The 15034-nt window shown below is 38.9% G+C and overlaps 1 long non-coding RNA gene across 2 annotated transcripts in view; it reads right to left on the bottom strand.

Moving 5' to 3' along the window:
- Positions 1 to 15034, bottom strand: part of LOC138852459 (uncharacterized) — a 123997-nt gene that overhangs the window by 26419 nt on the left and 82544 nt on the right. For both annotated transcript variants that reach the window (XR_011391763.1, XR_011391762.1), the window contains exon 2: positions 4946 to 5043. This is a non-coding gene — a long non-coding RNA (uncharacterized lncRNA). The remainder of the gene's footprint in view (positions 1 to 4945; positions 5044 to 15034) is intronic.

Here is a 15034-nt window from a genome sequence, read left to right as displayed (position 1 = left end):
CATTTTTAAACCTACCCCATACCTCTTCGACCCCATTGCCTATGCTCTCATTAGCCCATCTATCCTCCAATAGCTGTTTATATCTTACCCTAACTGCCTCCTCTTTTAGTTTATAAACCTTCACCTCTCTCTTCCCTGATGCTTCTATTCTCCTTGTATCCCATCTACCTTTTACTCTCAGTGTAGCTACAACTAGAAAGTGATCTGATATATCTGTGGCCCCTCTATAAACATGTACATCCTGAAGTCTACTCAACAGTCTTTTATCTACCAATACATAATCCACAAACTACTGTCATTTCGCCCTACATCATATCTTGTATACTTATTTATCCTCTTTTTCTTAAAATATGTATTACCTATAACTAAACCCCTTTCTATACAAAGTTCAATCAAAGGGCTCCCATTTATCATTTACACCTGGCACCCCAAACTTACCTACCACACCCTCTCTAAAAGTTTCTCCTACTTTAGCATTCAGGTCCCCTACCACAATTACTCTCTCACTTGGTTCAAAGGCTCCTATACATTCACTTAACATCTCCCAAAATCTCTCTCTCTCCTCTGCATTCCTCTCTTCTCCAGGTGCATACACGCTTATTATGACCCACTTCTCGCATCTATCCAATTCATACATTTATTAAACAAAAATACCAACCACTCCAACACTATATCCCCCTGCTTTTAACATTTCTGTCATGATCCTGTCAGTTCAAGCTGCTTAACCCCCTTTCATTCTACGTAATGCCTCACGCACCTCCCCCACACTCATATCCTGCTCTTCTTCCTCCTAAAAGATGGTACACCTCCCTGGCCAGTGCATGAAATTACCGCCTCCCTTTCTTCGTCAACATTTAAAAGTTCCTCAAAATATTCTCGCCATCTACCCAATACCTCCATCTCCCCATCTACTAACTCCCCTACTCTGTTTTTAACTGACAAATCCATTCGTTCCCTAGGCTTTCTTAACTTGTTTAACTCCAAAATTTTTTCTTATTTTCATTAAAATTTCTTGACAGTGCCTCTCCCACTCTATCATCTGCTTTCCTTTTGCACTCTCTCACCACTCTCTTCATCTTTCTTTTACTCTCCATATACTCTACTCTTCTTATAACACTTAAATGACTAATGAAATACATAAACATTTAAAATCACATTTACATACCTTTACTGAAGACTCTTATTGGCGTATGAAAGACAGGGAGGAGAGAGAGAGGACTTTAAGAACATAAGAAAGAAGGAACACTGCAACAGGCCTACTGACCCATGCGGAGCAGGTCCATTCCCCCCCCCTGGATTTATTATTGTTTGGAAGGGAAATCCCTTTCCATAAAGACATTAGGTAACAAGTCCTTATCCAGGGTTACTTCCCTTCTTTGTTTTTTAGTGCCACTAGGACCAGCTTGAGTCACTGGACCCCTGTCACTCAAAAAAACTGTCCAGGTCTGTTTCTGGCGTCTCATTAGCATTTGTTTGAAATGGAACGTTGTTTTGTCACTGAACATGTTGCAGAGATAGCTTGTTTCAGTTTGCTCAGGGTGACATTTCTCAGCAAAAGTTTGCACACTACTCCACATTGCACAATCTCCTTAATCTCTGAAGAAGACACCTCCTTCCCTCCCTCTTCCTCCTCCTCTGAAGCAAGTTCCTCAGCTCTGGTCTGTTGCTGTTCCAAATGAAGATCTTGCAGCTCTTCAGTGGTTATCTCTTCATTGTGGTCCTCCACGAACTCTTGCACATCCTGGCCACTCACATCCAACCCCAAGGAATTCCCCAATGCCACACAACCAATGCCATACAACCTGGCAAGCTCCAGCAGACACATACTGCTTTCGTATTTTTCAATAATCTCTTTGTAATAAAGTTGGTAGAATTACCGACAATATGTAAAGTAAAAGGACACAAGTGCAACTAATGTGACATTTTATTGTGGCAATGTTTCACTCTCCAGGAGCTTTATCAAGCCATTGATAAAGCTCCTGGAGAGCGAAACGTTGCCACAATAAAATGTCACATTAGTTGCACTTGTGTCCTTTTAATAATCTCTTTCTTCAATTCTATCTTGTTTCTCACTTTCTTTACCACAGGGCAGGCACTAGAAAGTTTCTTTGGGCCCATGTTTAATTATGTAGCAGTCACACTCAATCAACAAACAAAAAAAAAGAAATGGATTATTGTGATATGTTTGGATGAACGCGCAGGGTAATGTTCACTCGAGGAGAAGCAAAGCCAGACTGGCTCACAACTCATGCGTGGGAGGCTTTGTGTGGGTGCGCATAGGCAGACAGGTCGAAACTCAAGTTACCGTTCGAAACTCAAGGCAAAATTTAGCCAAAAATAGTGACAAACTCAAAACGGCTGAAACTTGGGGCAGCAGAAACTCGAGGCTCCACTGTATATGTTTTATGATTTTATACCAAATACAGTTACTGTATCTTGTCTTCTCTTTTCCTTCTGTTAATCAATTAAGTTATTTTCAGTGTCTTCAGCCTTTCTTTGTGATTGATATTTTGTACATTTTGGAACCATTTTATACCTAGTTTTTGGACTTATTTTGTAGCTCATTCAAATGTGCTTTTTCTTAGGTCCCAACACCACATCATTGCTGTATATTTTAATTTTGTCATAACATATGCTGGGAACAGCTGTATAGCATTTCCTCGTGAGTACTTTATATACGTATAAAAACTTTTGCCACAATCATTTCAATTTCTCACGATTTTATTTACAGCCTTTCAGATACAGTCTTTTGTCAATGACCCCTTGATAGCCTCTCTGTCTGATATTTTTAATACTGTATCACATAATCTGTTCATGTAGCCTGATATTACATTCTCCTATACAACACTTTTCAACATTAAATTTCTTCATTTACCTTCACTCAGTTTGCTTAATTATTAAATTTCTTCATTTACCTTCACTCAGTTTGCTTAATTTATCAATATCTTTGTGTAGGAATTAATAGTTTTATCACTTAGTCTCACAGGATCTTTGCATTATCTTCAGTTAGAGGATTGAGTGGTTTTGCAGAGCACAAAGTGTATAGATTCATTTTCCAAATGCAACACAAGAACTTTTTCTATGAAAGTTTGAACATGTTTATTGTTAAGGTTCATGAATATGTTTAAAGCTCTATTTGTACTTTCATTCCATATAAATTCAACTCATCCAAAATCTATCATTTATTTTAATTTACTGTTCTTTTATTTTATCATATATTTTATTTCCTCACCTATTATTATGTAAAAAATTAATTTGCTATTTTATTGACCAACTTTACTAAATTCTGAATTAAATGTTGGATGTATTAACACTCACCTTATTTTTACAGCATTTTGTTATATTTAAGAGACGTTAATACGTATATCTAATGTCCTTCCAGCCATCATTTACAGTGTACTGTCTTTCAAACAAATATTCTAATACATGTACTTGTGACCATTTGAGGTGATTGAATTAAACATTGTTGGTGTATTTTGGTGTATTTTCCCCAGTGCCAACAAATGGATTAAAAAAAATAGTTGGCATATGTTAAACACTGAGAACAATTTATATTTAAGCCATTTTGTAGCGAACATGTGCCCCACACCTTGCCCCTTGTATAAACTGTGCAGTATCTACAGTATTTCTATTTTTGATGTCGCTGTCCTCCTTGGAGTCACTATTCTTGATGAGGGGGTCATGTTATTTTTAATTTTCATAACCCAGAGTTAGTGTTTTTTTTGTGAATATAAGAACAAACTAATAAGAAACTAATAAACAGTATGTGATAATGCTGGCAGAATTTTAAACAATATGCACATAATGAGGATTTTATTGTGACTACATTTGGTTCCCCAGAAATTTTTAAGCCAACACAGGTAATATACACCCTCTGTGAACAAGATGAGGTGAAAGAGGAACACTCTAGTAGGACTGTCCCATACTAGCAGTGGTGGTGGTGGCAGTAATGGTAACAGAGGTAACTTTTGGTTATGTGATAACTGAGTTTATAGTTTTAAGAGTAAACCCCACCACCACATTACAAAAAGTTACTACTACCATCACTAACATAAGCCACTAGGCCTACTGCAGTGCTTGCTATGTTCCTCATCTTGTTCCCTTTATATACTCTGTGCCCTTGTATTACACAAAAGTGTGTAATACAAGTGTGAGTGGACCGAAATGTCATCCTAAGCTCCTCTCTCCTATGTGCAGGTTATTTGTGTGTTGTTCCAGTCATGATATTATGCCTTTTTGTTCTTTTTGTCCCTGTATTGTTTATATTGGTCTGACAATACTTCTATAGTGTGAAATGTAGCCACAATAAAATGTCTCCTCATTTGCACCTGTCGTTTTGCCTAACAACATGTATACAGTACAGTATATAGTATTTACTTAAAGTTTGGAGCCTGTTTAAAAATCTTAGATAAAAATGGAGTTATAGATTTTACAGTATATCATTATTATTATTATTGATGCTTGTTTCATGGGTTGCATCCTATTTTGTTAATTATGGAAATAAATTTTTAAAACAAAAATTAAATTTGTAGCTCTGAATAGCCAAATAATGTGCTGTGATAAGATAGGTGTATGTTAACATTAGTGATGCATGTATAAGATTAATGTATTTAGTATTGTTATACTACAGTTTGTGATATTACGATAAGGCTAATTACAACAATCATGAAGTACCATAAACAAATAAATATAAACAAGGTATGATGTATGTACATAATAAGAATAGCCTGCTGTGGAGTGTGCTAATAAAACAAAAAAGTTGAAAGGTAAGCTTTTGGATGCACATATTTGTAGAGTGACTTACATGTCTTGTCATGAGTTAGTACTCCACAAGTTAGAGGAGGGTATCAGTAGGCTTAAAAAAAAAAGTGAAAGTACAGGATGTGAAAATTAAGAAGTCAGAATGAAAAGAAGGCAATCAGGGGAAAGAAATATTTTTTAATACCTGGAGGTAGGTCAGCAAATGGATCCTCTGAGAACTCGCATCTTGCCTGAACTTACATCTGGTGGACACCAGGAAGATGCCTTACCACTGAGCCATCTCTGCAAAAGCAATGGACACTGCATATCAATTTCACCTCAATGTCTGTATGCATTCAGGTCCAGTGATACCATAATTTTATTGCATCCCAGGTTAAGAGTAAACAAAGGTGTATATTATACTAAAATTATTTATTATCACACCGGCCGATTCCCACCAAGGCAGGGTGGCCCGAAAAAGAAAAACTTTCACCATCATTCACTCCATCACTGTCTTGCCAGAAGGGTGCTTTACACTACAGTTTTTAAACTGCAACATTAACACCCCTCCTTCAGAGTGCAGGCACTGTACTTCCCATCTCCAGGACTCAAGTCCGGCCTGCCGGTTTCCCTGAATCCCTTCATAAATGTTACTTTGCTCACACTCCAACAGCACGTCAAGTATTAAAAACCATTTGTCTCCATTCACTCCTATCAAACACGCTCACGCATGCCTGCTGGAAGTCCAAGCCCCTCGCACACAAAACCTCCTTTACCCCCTCCCTCCAACATTTCCTAGGCCGACCCCTACCCCGCCTTCCTTCCACTACAGACTGATATACTCTTGAAGTCATTCTGTTTCGCTCCATTCTCTCTACATGTCCGAACCACCTCAACAACCCTTCCTCAGCCCTCTGGACAACAGTTTTGGTAATCCCGCACCTCCTCCTAACTTCCAAACTACGAATTCTCTGCATTATATTCACACCACACATTGCTCTCAGACATGACATCTCCACTGCCTCCAGCCTTCTCCTCGCTGCAACATTCATCACCCACGCTTCACACCCATATAAGAGCGTTGGTAAAACTATACTCTCATACATTCCCCTCTTTGCCTCCAAGGACAAAGTTCTTTGTCTCCACAGACTCCTAAGTGCACCACTCACTCTTTTTCCCTCATCAATTCTATGATTCACCTCATCTTTCATAGACCCATCCGCTGACACGTCCACTCCCAAATATCTGAATACGTTCACCTCCTCCATACTCTCTCCCTCCAATCTGATATTCAATCTTTCATCACCTAATCTTTTTGTTATCCTCATAACCTTACTCTTTCCTGTATTCACCTTTAATTTTCTTCTTTTGCACACCCTACCAAATTCATCCACCAATCTCTGCAACTTCTCTTCAGAATCTCCCAAGAGCACAGTGTCATCAGCAAAGAGCAGCTGTGACAACTCCCACTTTGTGTGTGATTCTTTATCTTTTAACTCCACGCCTCTTGCCAAGACCCTCGCATTTACTTCTCTTACAACCCCATCTATAAATACACCAAACAACCACGGTGACATCACACATCCTTGTCTAAGGCCTACTTTTACTGGGAAAAAATTTCCCTCTTTCCTACATACTCTAACTTGAGCCTCACTATCCTCGTAAAAACTCTTCACTGCTTTCAGTAACCTACCTCCTACACCACACACCCGCAACATCTGCCACATTGCCCCCCTATCCACCCTGTCATACGCCTTTTCCAAATCCATAAATGCCACAAAGACCTCTTTAGCCTTATCTAAATACTGTTCACTTATATGTTTCACTGTAAACACCTGGTCCACACACCCCCTACCTTTCCTAAAGCCTCCTTGTTCATCTGCTATCCTATTCTCCGTCTTACTCTTAATTCTTTCAATTATAACTCTACCATACACTTTACCAGGTACACTCAACAGACTTATCCCCCTATAATTTTTGCACTCTCTTTTATCCCCTTTGCCTTTATACAAAGGAACTATGCATGCTCTCTGCCAATCCCTAGGTACCTTACCCTCTTCCATACATTTATTAAATAATTGCACCAACCACTCCAAAACTATATCCCCACCTGCTTTTAACATTTCTATCTTTATCCCATCAATCCCGGCTGCCTTACCCCCTTTCATTTTACCTACTGCCTCACGAACTTCCCCCACACTCACAACTGGCTCTTCCTCACTCCTACAAGATGTTATTCCTCCTTGCCCTATACACGAAATCACAGCTTCCCTATCTTCATCAACATTTAACAATTCCTCAAAATATTCCTTCCATCTTCCCAATACCTCTAACTCTCCATTTAATAACTCTCCTCTCCTATTTTTAACTGACAAATCCATTTGTTCTCTAGGCTTTCTTAACTTGTTAATCTCACTCCAAAACTTTTTCTTATTTTCAACAAAATTTGTTGATAACATCTCACCCACTCTCTCATTTGCTCTCTTTTTACATTGCTTCACCACTCTCTTAACTTCTCTCTTTTTCTCCATATACTCTTCCCTCCTTGCATCACTTCTACTTTGTAAAAACTTCTCATATGCTAACTTTTTCTCCCTTACTACTCTCTTTACATCATCATTCCACCAATCGCTCCTCTTCCCTCCTGCACCCACTTTCCTGTAACCACAAACTTCTGCTGAACACTCTAACACTACATTTTTAAACCTACCCCATACCTCTTCGACCCCATTGCCTATGCTCTCATTAGCCCATCTATCCTCCAATAGCTGTTTATATCTTACCCTAACTGCCTCCTCTTTTAGTTTATAAACCTTCACCTCTCTCTTCCCTGATGCTTCTATTCTCCTTGTATCCCATCTACCTTTTACTCTCAGTGTAGCTACAACTAGAAAGTGATCTGATATATCTGTGGCCCCTCTATAAACATGTACATCCTGAAGTCTACTCAACAGTCTTTTATCTACCAATACATAATCCAACAAACTACTGTCATTTCGCCCTACATCATATCGTGTATACTTATTTATCCTCTTTTTCTTAAAATATGTATTACCTATAACTAAACCCCTTTCTATACAAAGTTCAATCAAAGGGCTCCCATTATCATTTACACCTGGCACCCCAAACTTACCTACCACACCCTCTCTAAAAGTTTCTCCTACTTTAGCATTCAAGTCCCCTACCACAATTACTCTCTCACTTGGTTCAAAGGCTCCTATACATTCACTTAACATCTCCCAAAATCTCTCTCTCTCCTCTGCATTCCTCTCTTCTCCAGGTGCATACACGCTTATTATGACCCACTTCTCGCATCCAACCTTTACTTTAATCCACATAATTCTTGAATTTACACATTCATATTCTCTTTTCTCCTTCCATAACTGATCATTTAACATTACTGCTACCCCTTCCTTTGCTCTAACTCTCTCAGATACTCCAGATTTAATCCCATTTATTTCCCCCCACTGAAACTCTCCTACCCCCTTCAGCTTTGTTTCGCTTAGGGCCAGGACATCCAACTTCTTTTCATTCATAACATCAGCAATCATCTGTTTCTTGTCATCCGCACTGCATCCACGCACATTTAAGCAACCCAGTTTTATAAAGTTTTTCTTCTTCTCTTTTTTAGTAATTGTATACAGGAGAAGGGGTTACTAGCCCATTGCTCCCGGCATTTTAGTCGCCTCATACGACACGCATGGCTTACGGAGGAAAGATTCTTTTCCACTTCCCCATGGACAATAGAAGAAATAAAAAAGAACAAGAGCTATTTAGAAAAAGGAGAAAAACCTAGATGTATGTATATATATATATGCATGTGCGTGTCTGTGAAGTGTGACCAAAGTGTAAGTAGGAGTAGCAAGATATCCCTGGTCCCTGAGCATATTTACTTACTATTCCAGATTCTCCTCACTTAGCAATGTACTCATTTACAGACACCTCAGACTTATGACGGGCTCTCTGACCAGTATGCATGCTTAAATAATGTATAATTAGAGCTGATTTCCTCTGTTCTGTTTATTACAATATACAGTACACTACTGTATAAACATTTAAAAATATTACAGAAATGTTATAAATGGTGCAAAGATGACATTAAAACAATATCAAAGATATTTGACACAAACCCACTACCATTATAGTATGCTCCTCACTTAGCGATGAATTCATTTACCGATGTGGTCTTAGGAACGGAACTCCATCGTTAAGTAAGGAGAGGCTGTATTATTGTATTCATGAGTGAGGCAAGATAAGTAATTTTATTGTGGCTTGATATGCTGATGGAATGTAAGTAACATTAATGAAGGGTTTTAGGGAAATCAATTAGCCATGTTTGAGCTTTGGAGGTGGAGAGCAGAGTACCTACACTCTGAAGGAGAGGTGGGGACATTGCAATTCAGAGGGTCATTTAAATTGTGATGTCTACACACTTGTCAAAATAGTTATTGAATGAATTATCATGAATGCACTCCAATTTTTGGGTCACTACCACAGTGGGAGGCAGAGTGAGTGAGTGTGAGAGTGTGTGTATAATTATATATATGGTTTAGAAAGACACGTAAGCAAACACTATAACATATTTATTAGAAAACGGTTAGAAGTGATCAAGGTCCCAGGACCGAAACGTTTTCTAATAAATATGTTATAGTGTTTGCTTACGTGTCTTTCTAAACCAACTTGTCGGTATTTATTACCAAGGTTTATACCAATTATATATATACACCCTGCCGTCTCCCACCGAGGCAGGGTGATCCAAAAAGAAAGAAAATCCCCAAAAAGAAAATACTTTCATCATCATTCAACACTTTCACCTCACTCACACATAATCACTATTTTTGCAGAGGTGCCCAGAATACAACAGTTTAGAAGTTTATACGTATAAAAATACACAATATATCCCTCCAAACTGCCAATATCCCAAACCCCTCCTTTAGAGTGCAGGCATTGTACTTCCGATTTCCAGGACTCAAGTCCGGTTATATAAAATAACCGGTTTCCCTGAATCCCTTCACTAAATATTACCCTGCTCACACTCCAACAGCTCGTCAGGTCTCAAATACCATTTGTCTCTATTCACTCCTATCTAACACGCTCACGCACGCTTGCTGGAAGTCCAAACCCCTCGCCCACAACTCCTCCTTTACCCCCTCCCTCCAACCTTTTTGAGGATGACCCCTACCCCGCCTTCCTTCCCCTACAGATTTATACGCTCTCCATGTCATTCTACTTTGATCCATTCTCTCAAATGACCAAACCACCTCAACAAACCCTCTTCAGCCCTCTGACTAATACTTTTATTAACTCCACACCTTCTCATAATTTCCACACTCCGAATTTTCTGCATAATATTTACACCACACATTGCCCTTAGACAGGACATCTCCACTGCCTCCTCATTGCAGCATTTACAACCCAAGCTTCACACCCATATAAGAGTGTTGGTACTACTATATTTTCATACATTCCCTTCTTTGCCTCCATAGATAACATTTTTTGCCTCCACATATACCTCAATGCATCACTCACCTTTTTTTCTTCATCAATTCTATGATTAACCTCATCCTTCATAAATCCATCTGCTAACACATCAACTCCCAAATTTCTGAAAACATTCACTTCTTCCATACTCCTCCTCCCCAATTTGATATCCAATTTTTCTTTGTCTAAATCATTTGATACTCTCATCACCTTACTCTTTTCAATGTTCATTTTCAACTTTCTAACTTTACACACACACTCAAATTCGTCCACTAACCTTTGCAATTTTTCTTTAGAATCTCCCATAAGCACAGTATCATCAGCAAAAAAGTAACTGTGTCACTTCCCATTTTGTATTTAATTCCCCATAATTTAATCCCACCCCTCTCCCAAACACCCTAGCATTTACTTCTTTTACAACCCCATCTATAAATATACAGTGGACCCCTGGTTCGCGAAGTCATCGGTATCTGATAAATCCGGTATCTGAAGCATTATATCGCAAAAAATTTGCCTTGGTTCCCGTTACAAAACCCGGTATGCGATACGATTCGTACGAGACGTGTCCACATGTGGCCTGAACTGCCCCATGTGTGCCAGTGTTTACAAGCCAGCCAGTGTGCACGCATCAAAGGATACATTCGGTACATTCCATATTATCCATATCACTGTTTTTGGTGCTTGTTTCTGCAAAATAAGTCACCATGGGCCCCAAGAAAGCTTCTAGCACCAACCCATCAAGACCAAGGGTGCTAATGACTATTGAAATGAAGAGAGAGATAATTGCAAAGTATGAAAGTGGAGTGCGTGTGTCGGACCTGGCCAAGTTGTATAGTAAATCCCAATCAACCATTTCTACTATAGTGAGCAGGAAAACAGCAATCAAGGAAGCTGTTCTTGCAAAAGGTGCAACTGTGATTACAAAACAGCGATTCCCCTTCTAAACATTAAAAACTTCGACACTCTCCCCTCTTCCCATCCCATCAATCATCACCAGATCTTCATTAAAGGTAAGTGTCAATTATTCTATTGTGATTATTCTACTGTTATTATTGTTATTGTAATTATTCTATTGCATTAAACTTAATATTTCATGTGGTAAAAGTTTTTTTTTTCATACTTTTGGGTGTCTTGCACAGATTAATTTGATTTCCATTATTTCTTATGGGGAAAATTGATTCGCTTTCCGATAATTTTGCTTTACGATGAGCTCTCAGGAACGGATTAATAACGTGAACCAGGGGTCCACTGTATTAAACAACCATGGTGACATTACATATCTCTGTCTAAGACCTACTTTTACCGGGAAGTAGTCTCCCTCTCTTCTACACACCCTAACCTGAGCCTCACTATCCTCATAAAAACTCTTTATGGCATTTAGTAACTTACCACATATTCCATATACTTGCAACATCTGCCACATGGCTCCCCTATCCACTCTATCATAAGCCTTTTCTAAGTCCATAAATGCAATAAAAACTTCCCTACCTTTATCTAAATACTGCTCACATATATGCTTCAATGTAAACACTTGATCTACACATCCTCTACCCACTCTAAAACCTCCTTGCTCATCTGCAATTCTACATTCTGTCTTACCTCTAATTCTTTCAATAATAACCCTACCGATTACTTTTCCTGGTATACTCCGTAAAGTTATTCCTCTACAATTTTTACAATCTCTTTTGTATATATATACTGCTCTTACCTGTATTTGTTGTACCTCTGTATGTGTGCTCAAATTTTTAAATAAATAAATAAATAAATAAATATATATATATATATAATATATATATAATATATATATATATATATATATATATATATATATACATACATACATACATATATATGTATATATATATAATATAAATATATATATATAATATGGTTGGAGGCAGTGGAGATGTCCTGTTTAAGGGCAATGTGTGGTGTAAATATTATGCAGAAAATTCGGAGTGTGGAAATTAGGAGAAGGTGTGGAGTTAATAAAAGTATTAGTCAGAGGGCAGAAGAGGGGTTGTTGAGGTGGTTTGGTCATTTAGAGAGAATGGATCAAAGTAGAATGACATGGAAAGCATATAAATCTATAGGGGAAGGAAGGCGGGGTAGGGGTCGTCCTCGAAAGGGTTGGAGCGAGGGGGTAAAGGAGGTTTTGTGGGCAAGGGGCTTGGACTTCCAGCAAGCGTGCGTGAGCGTGTTAGATAGGAGTGAATGGAGACAAATGGTACTTGGGACCTGACGATCTGTTGGAGTGTGAGCAGGGTAATATTTTAGTGAAGGGATTCAGGGAAACCGGTTATTTTCATATAGTCAGACTTGAGTCCTGGAAATGGGAAGTACAATGCCTGCACTTTAAAGGAGGGGTTTGGGATATTGGCAGTTTGGAGGGATATGTTGTGTATCTTTATATGTGTATGCTTCTAGACTGTTGTATTCTGAGCACCTCTGCAAAAACAGTGATAATGTGCGAGTGTGGTGAAAGTGTTGAATGATGATGAAAGTATTTTCTTTTTTGGGATTTTCTTTCTTTTTTGGGTCACCCTGCCTCGGTGGGAGACGGCCGACTTGTTAAAAAAAAAAAAAAAAAAATATATATATATATATATATATATATATATATATATATATATATATATATATACGTATATTATTACTATATTTATTATCACACTGGCCGATTCCCACCAAGGCAGGGTGGCCCGAAAAAGAAAAACTTTCACCATCATTCACTCCATCACTGTCTTGCCAGAAGGGTGCTTTACACTACAGTTTTTAAACTGCAACATTAACACCCCTCCTTCAGAGTGCAGGCACTGTACTTCCCATCTCCAGGACTCAAGTCCGGCCTGCCGGTTTCCCTGAACCCCTTCATAAATGTTACTTTGCTCACACTCCAACAGCACGTCAAGTATTAAAAACCATTTGTCTCCATTCACTCCTATCAAACACGCTCACGCATGCCTGCTGGAAGTCCAAGCCCCTCGCACACAAAACCTCCTTTACCCCCTCTCTCCAACCTTTCCTAGGCCGACCCCTACCCCGCCTTCCTTCCACTACAGACTGATACACTCTTGAAATCATTCTGTTTCGCTCCATTCTCTCTACATGTCCGAACCACCTCAACAACCCTTCCTCAGCCCTCTGGACAACAGTTTTGGTAATCCCGCACCTCCTCCTAACTTCCAAACTACGAATTCTCTGCATTATATTCACACCACACATTGCCCTCAGACATGACATCTCCACTGCCTCCAGCCTTCTCCTCGCTGCAACATTCATCACCCATGCTTCACACCCATATAAGAGAGTTGGTAAAACTATACTCTCATACATTCCCCTCTTTGCCTCCAAGGACAAAGTTCTTTGTCTCCACAGACTCCTAAGTGCACCACTCACTCTTTTCCCCTCATCAATTCTATGATTCACCTCATCTTTCATAGACCCATCCGCTGACACGTTCACTCCCAAATATCTGAATACATTCACCTCCTCCATACTCTCTCCCTCCAATCTGATATTCAATCTTTCATCACATAATCTTTTTGTTATCCTCATAACCTTACTCTTTATTGTATTCACCTTTAATTTTCTTCTTTTGCACACCCTACCAAATTCATCCACCAATGTCTGCAACTTCTCTTCAGAATCTCCCAAGAGCACAGTGTCATCAGCAAAGAGCAGCTGTGACAACTCCCACTTTGTGTGTGATTCTTTATCTTTTAACTCCACGCCTCTTGCCAAGACCCTCGCATTTACTTCTCTTACATCCTCATCTATAAATATATTAAACAACCACGGTGACATCACACATCCTTGTCTAAGGCCTACTTTTACTGGGAAATAATTTCCCTCTTTCCTACATCCTCTAACTTGAGCCTCACTATCCTCGTAAAAACTCTTCACTGCTTTCAGTAACCTACCTCCTACACCATACACTTGCAACATCTGCCACATTGCCCCCCTATCCACCCTGTCATATGCCTTTTCCAAATCCATAAATGCCACAAAGACCTCTTTAGCCTTATCTAAATACTGTTCACTTATATGTTTCACTGTAAACACCTGGTCCACACACCCCCTACCTTTCCTAAAGCCTCCTTGTTCATCTGCTATCCTATTCTCCGTCTTACTCTTAATTCTTTCAATAATAACTCTACCATACACTTTACCAGGTATACTCAGCAGACTTATCCCCCTATAATTTTTGCACTCTCTTTTATCCCCTTTGCCTTTATACAAAGGAACTATGCATGCTCTCTGCCAATCCCTAGGTACCTTACCCTCTTCCATACATTTATTAAATAATTGCACCAACCACTCCAAAACTATATCCCCACCTGCTTTTAACATTTCTATCTTTATCCCATCAATCCCGGCTGCCTTACCCCCTTTCATTTTACCTACTGCCTCACGAACTTCCCCCACACTCACAACTGGCTCTTCCTCACTCCTACAAGGTGTTATTCCTCCTTGTCCTATACACGAAATCACAGCTTCCCTATCTTCATCAACATTTAACAATTCCTCAAAATATTCCCTCCATCTTCCCAATACCTCTAACTCTCCATTTAATAACTCTCCTGTCCTATTTTTAACTGACAAATTCATTTGTTCTCTAGGCTTTCTTAACTTGTTAATCTCACTCCAAAACTTTTTCTTATTTTCAACAAAATTTGTTGATAACATCTCACCCACTCTCTCATTTGCTCTCTTTTTACATTGCTTCACCACTCTCTTAAGCTCTCTCTTTTTCTCCATATACTCTTCCCTCCTTGCATCACTTCTACTTTGTAAAAACTTCTCATATGCT

Source organism: Cherax quadricarinatus, chromosome 9 (genome assembly GCF_038502225.1).
Source record: "Cherax quadricarinatus isolate ZL_2023a chromosome 9, ASM3850222v1, whole genome shotgun sequence".
Classification (NCBI taxonomy): Eukaryota; Metazoa; Arthropoda; class Malacostraca; order Decapoda; family Parastacidae; genus Cherax; species Cherax quadricarinatus.
The sequence above is the reverse complement of the archived record's forward strand: the minus strand, read 5'-3'. Positions and strand labels throughout refer to the sequence as shown.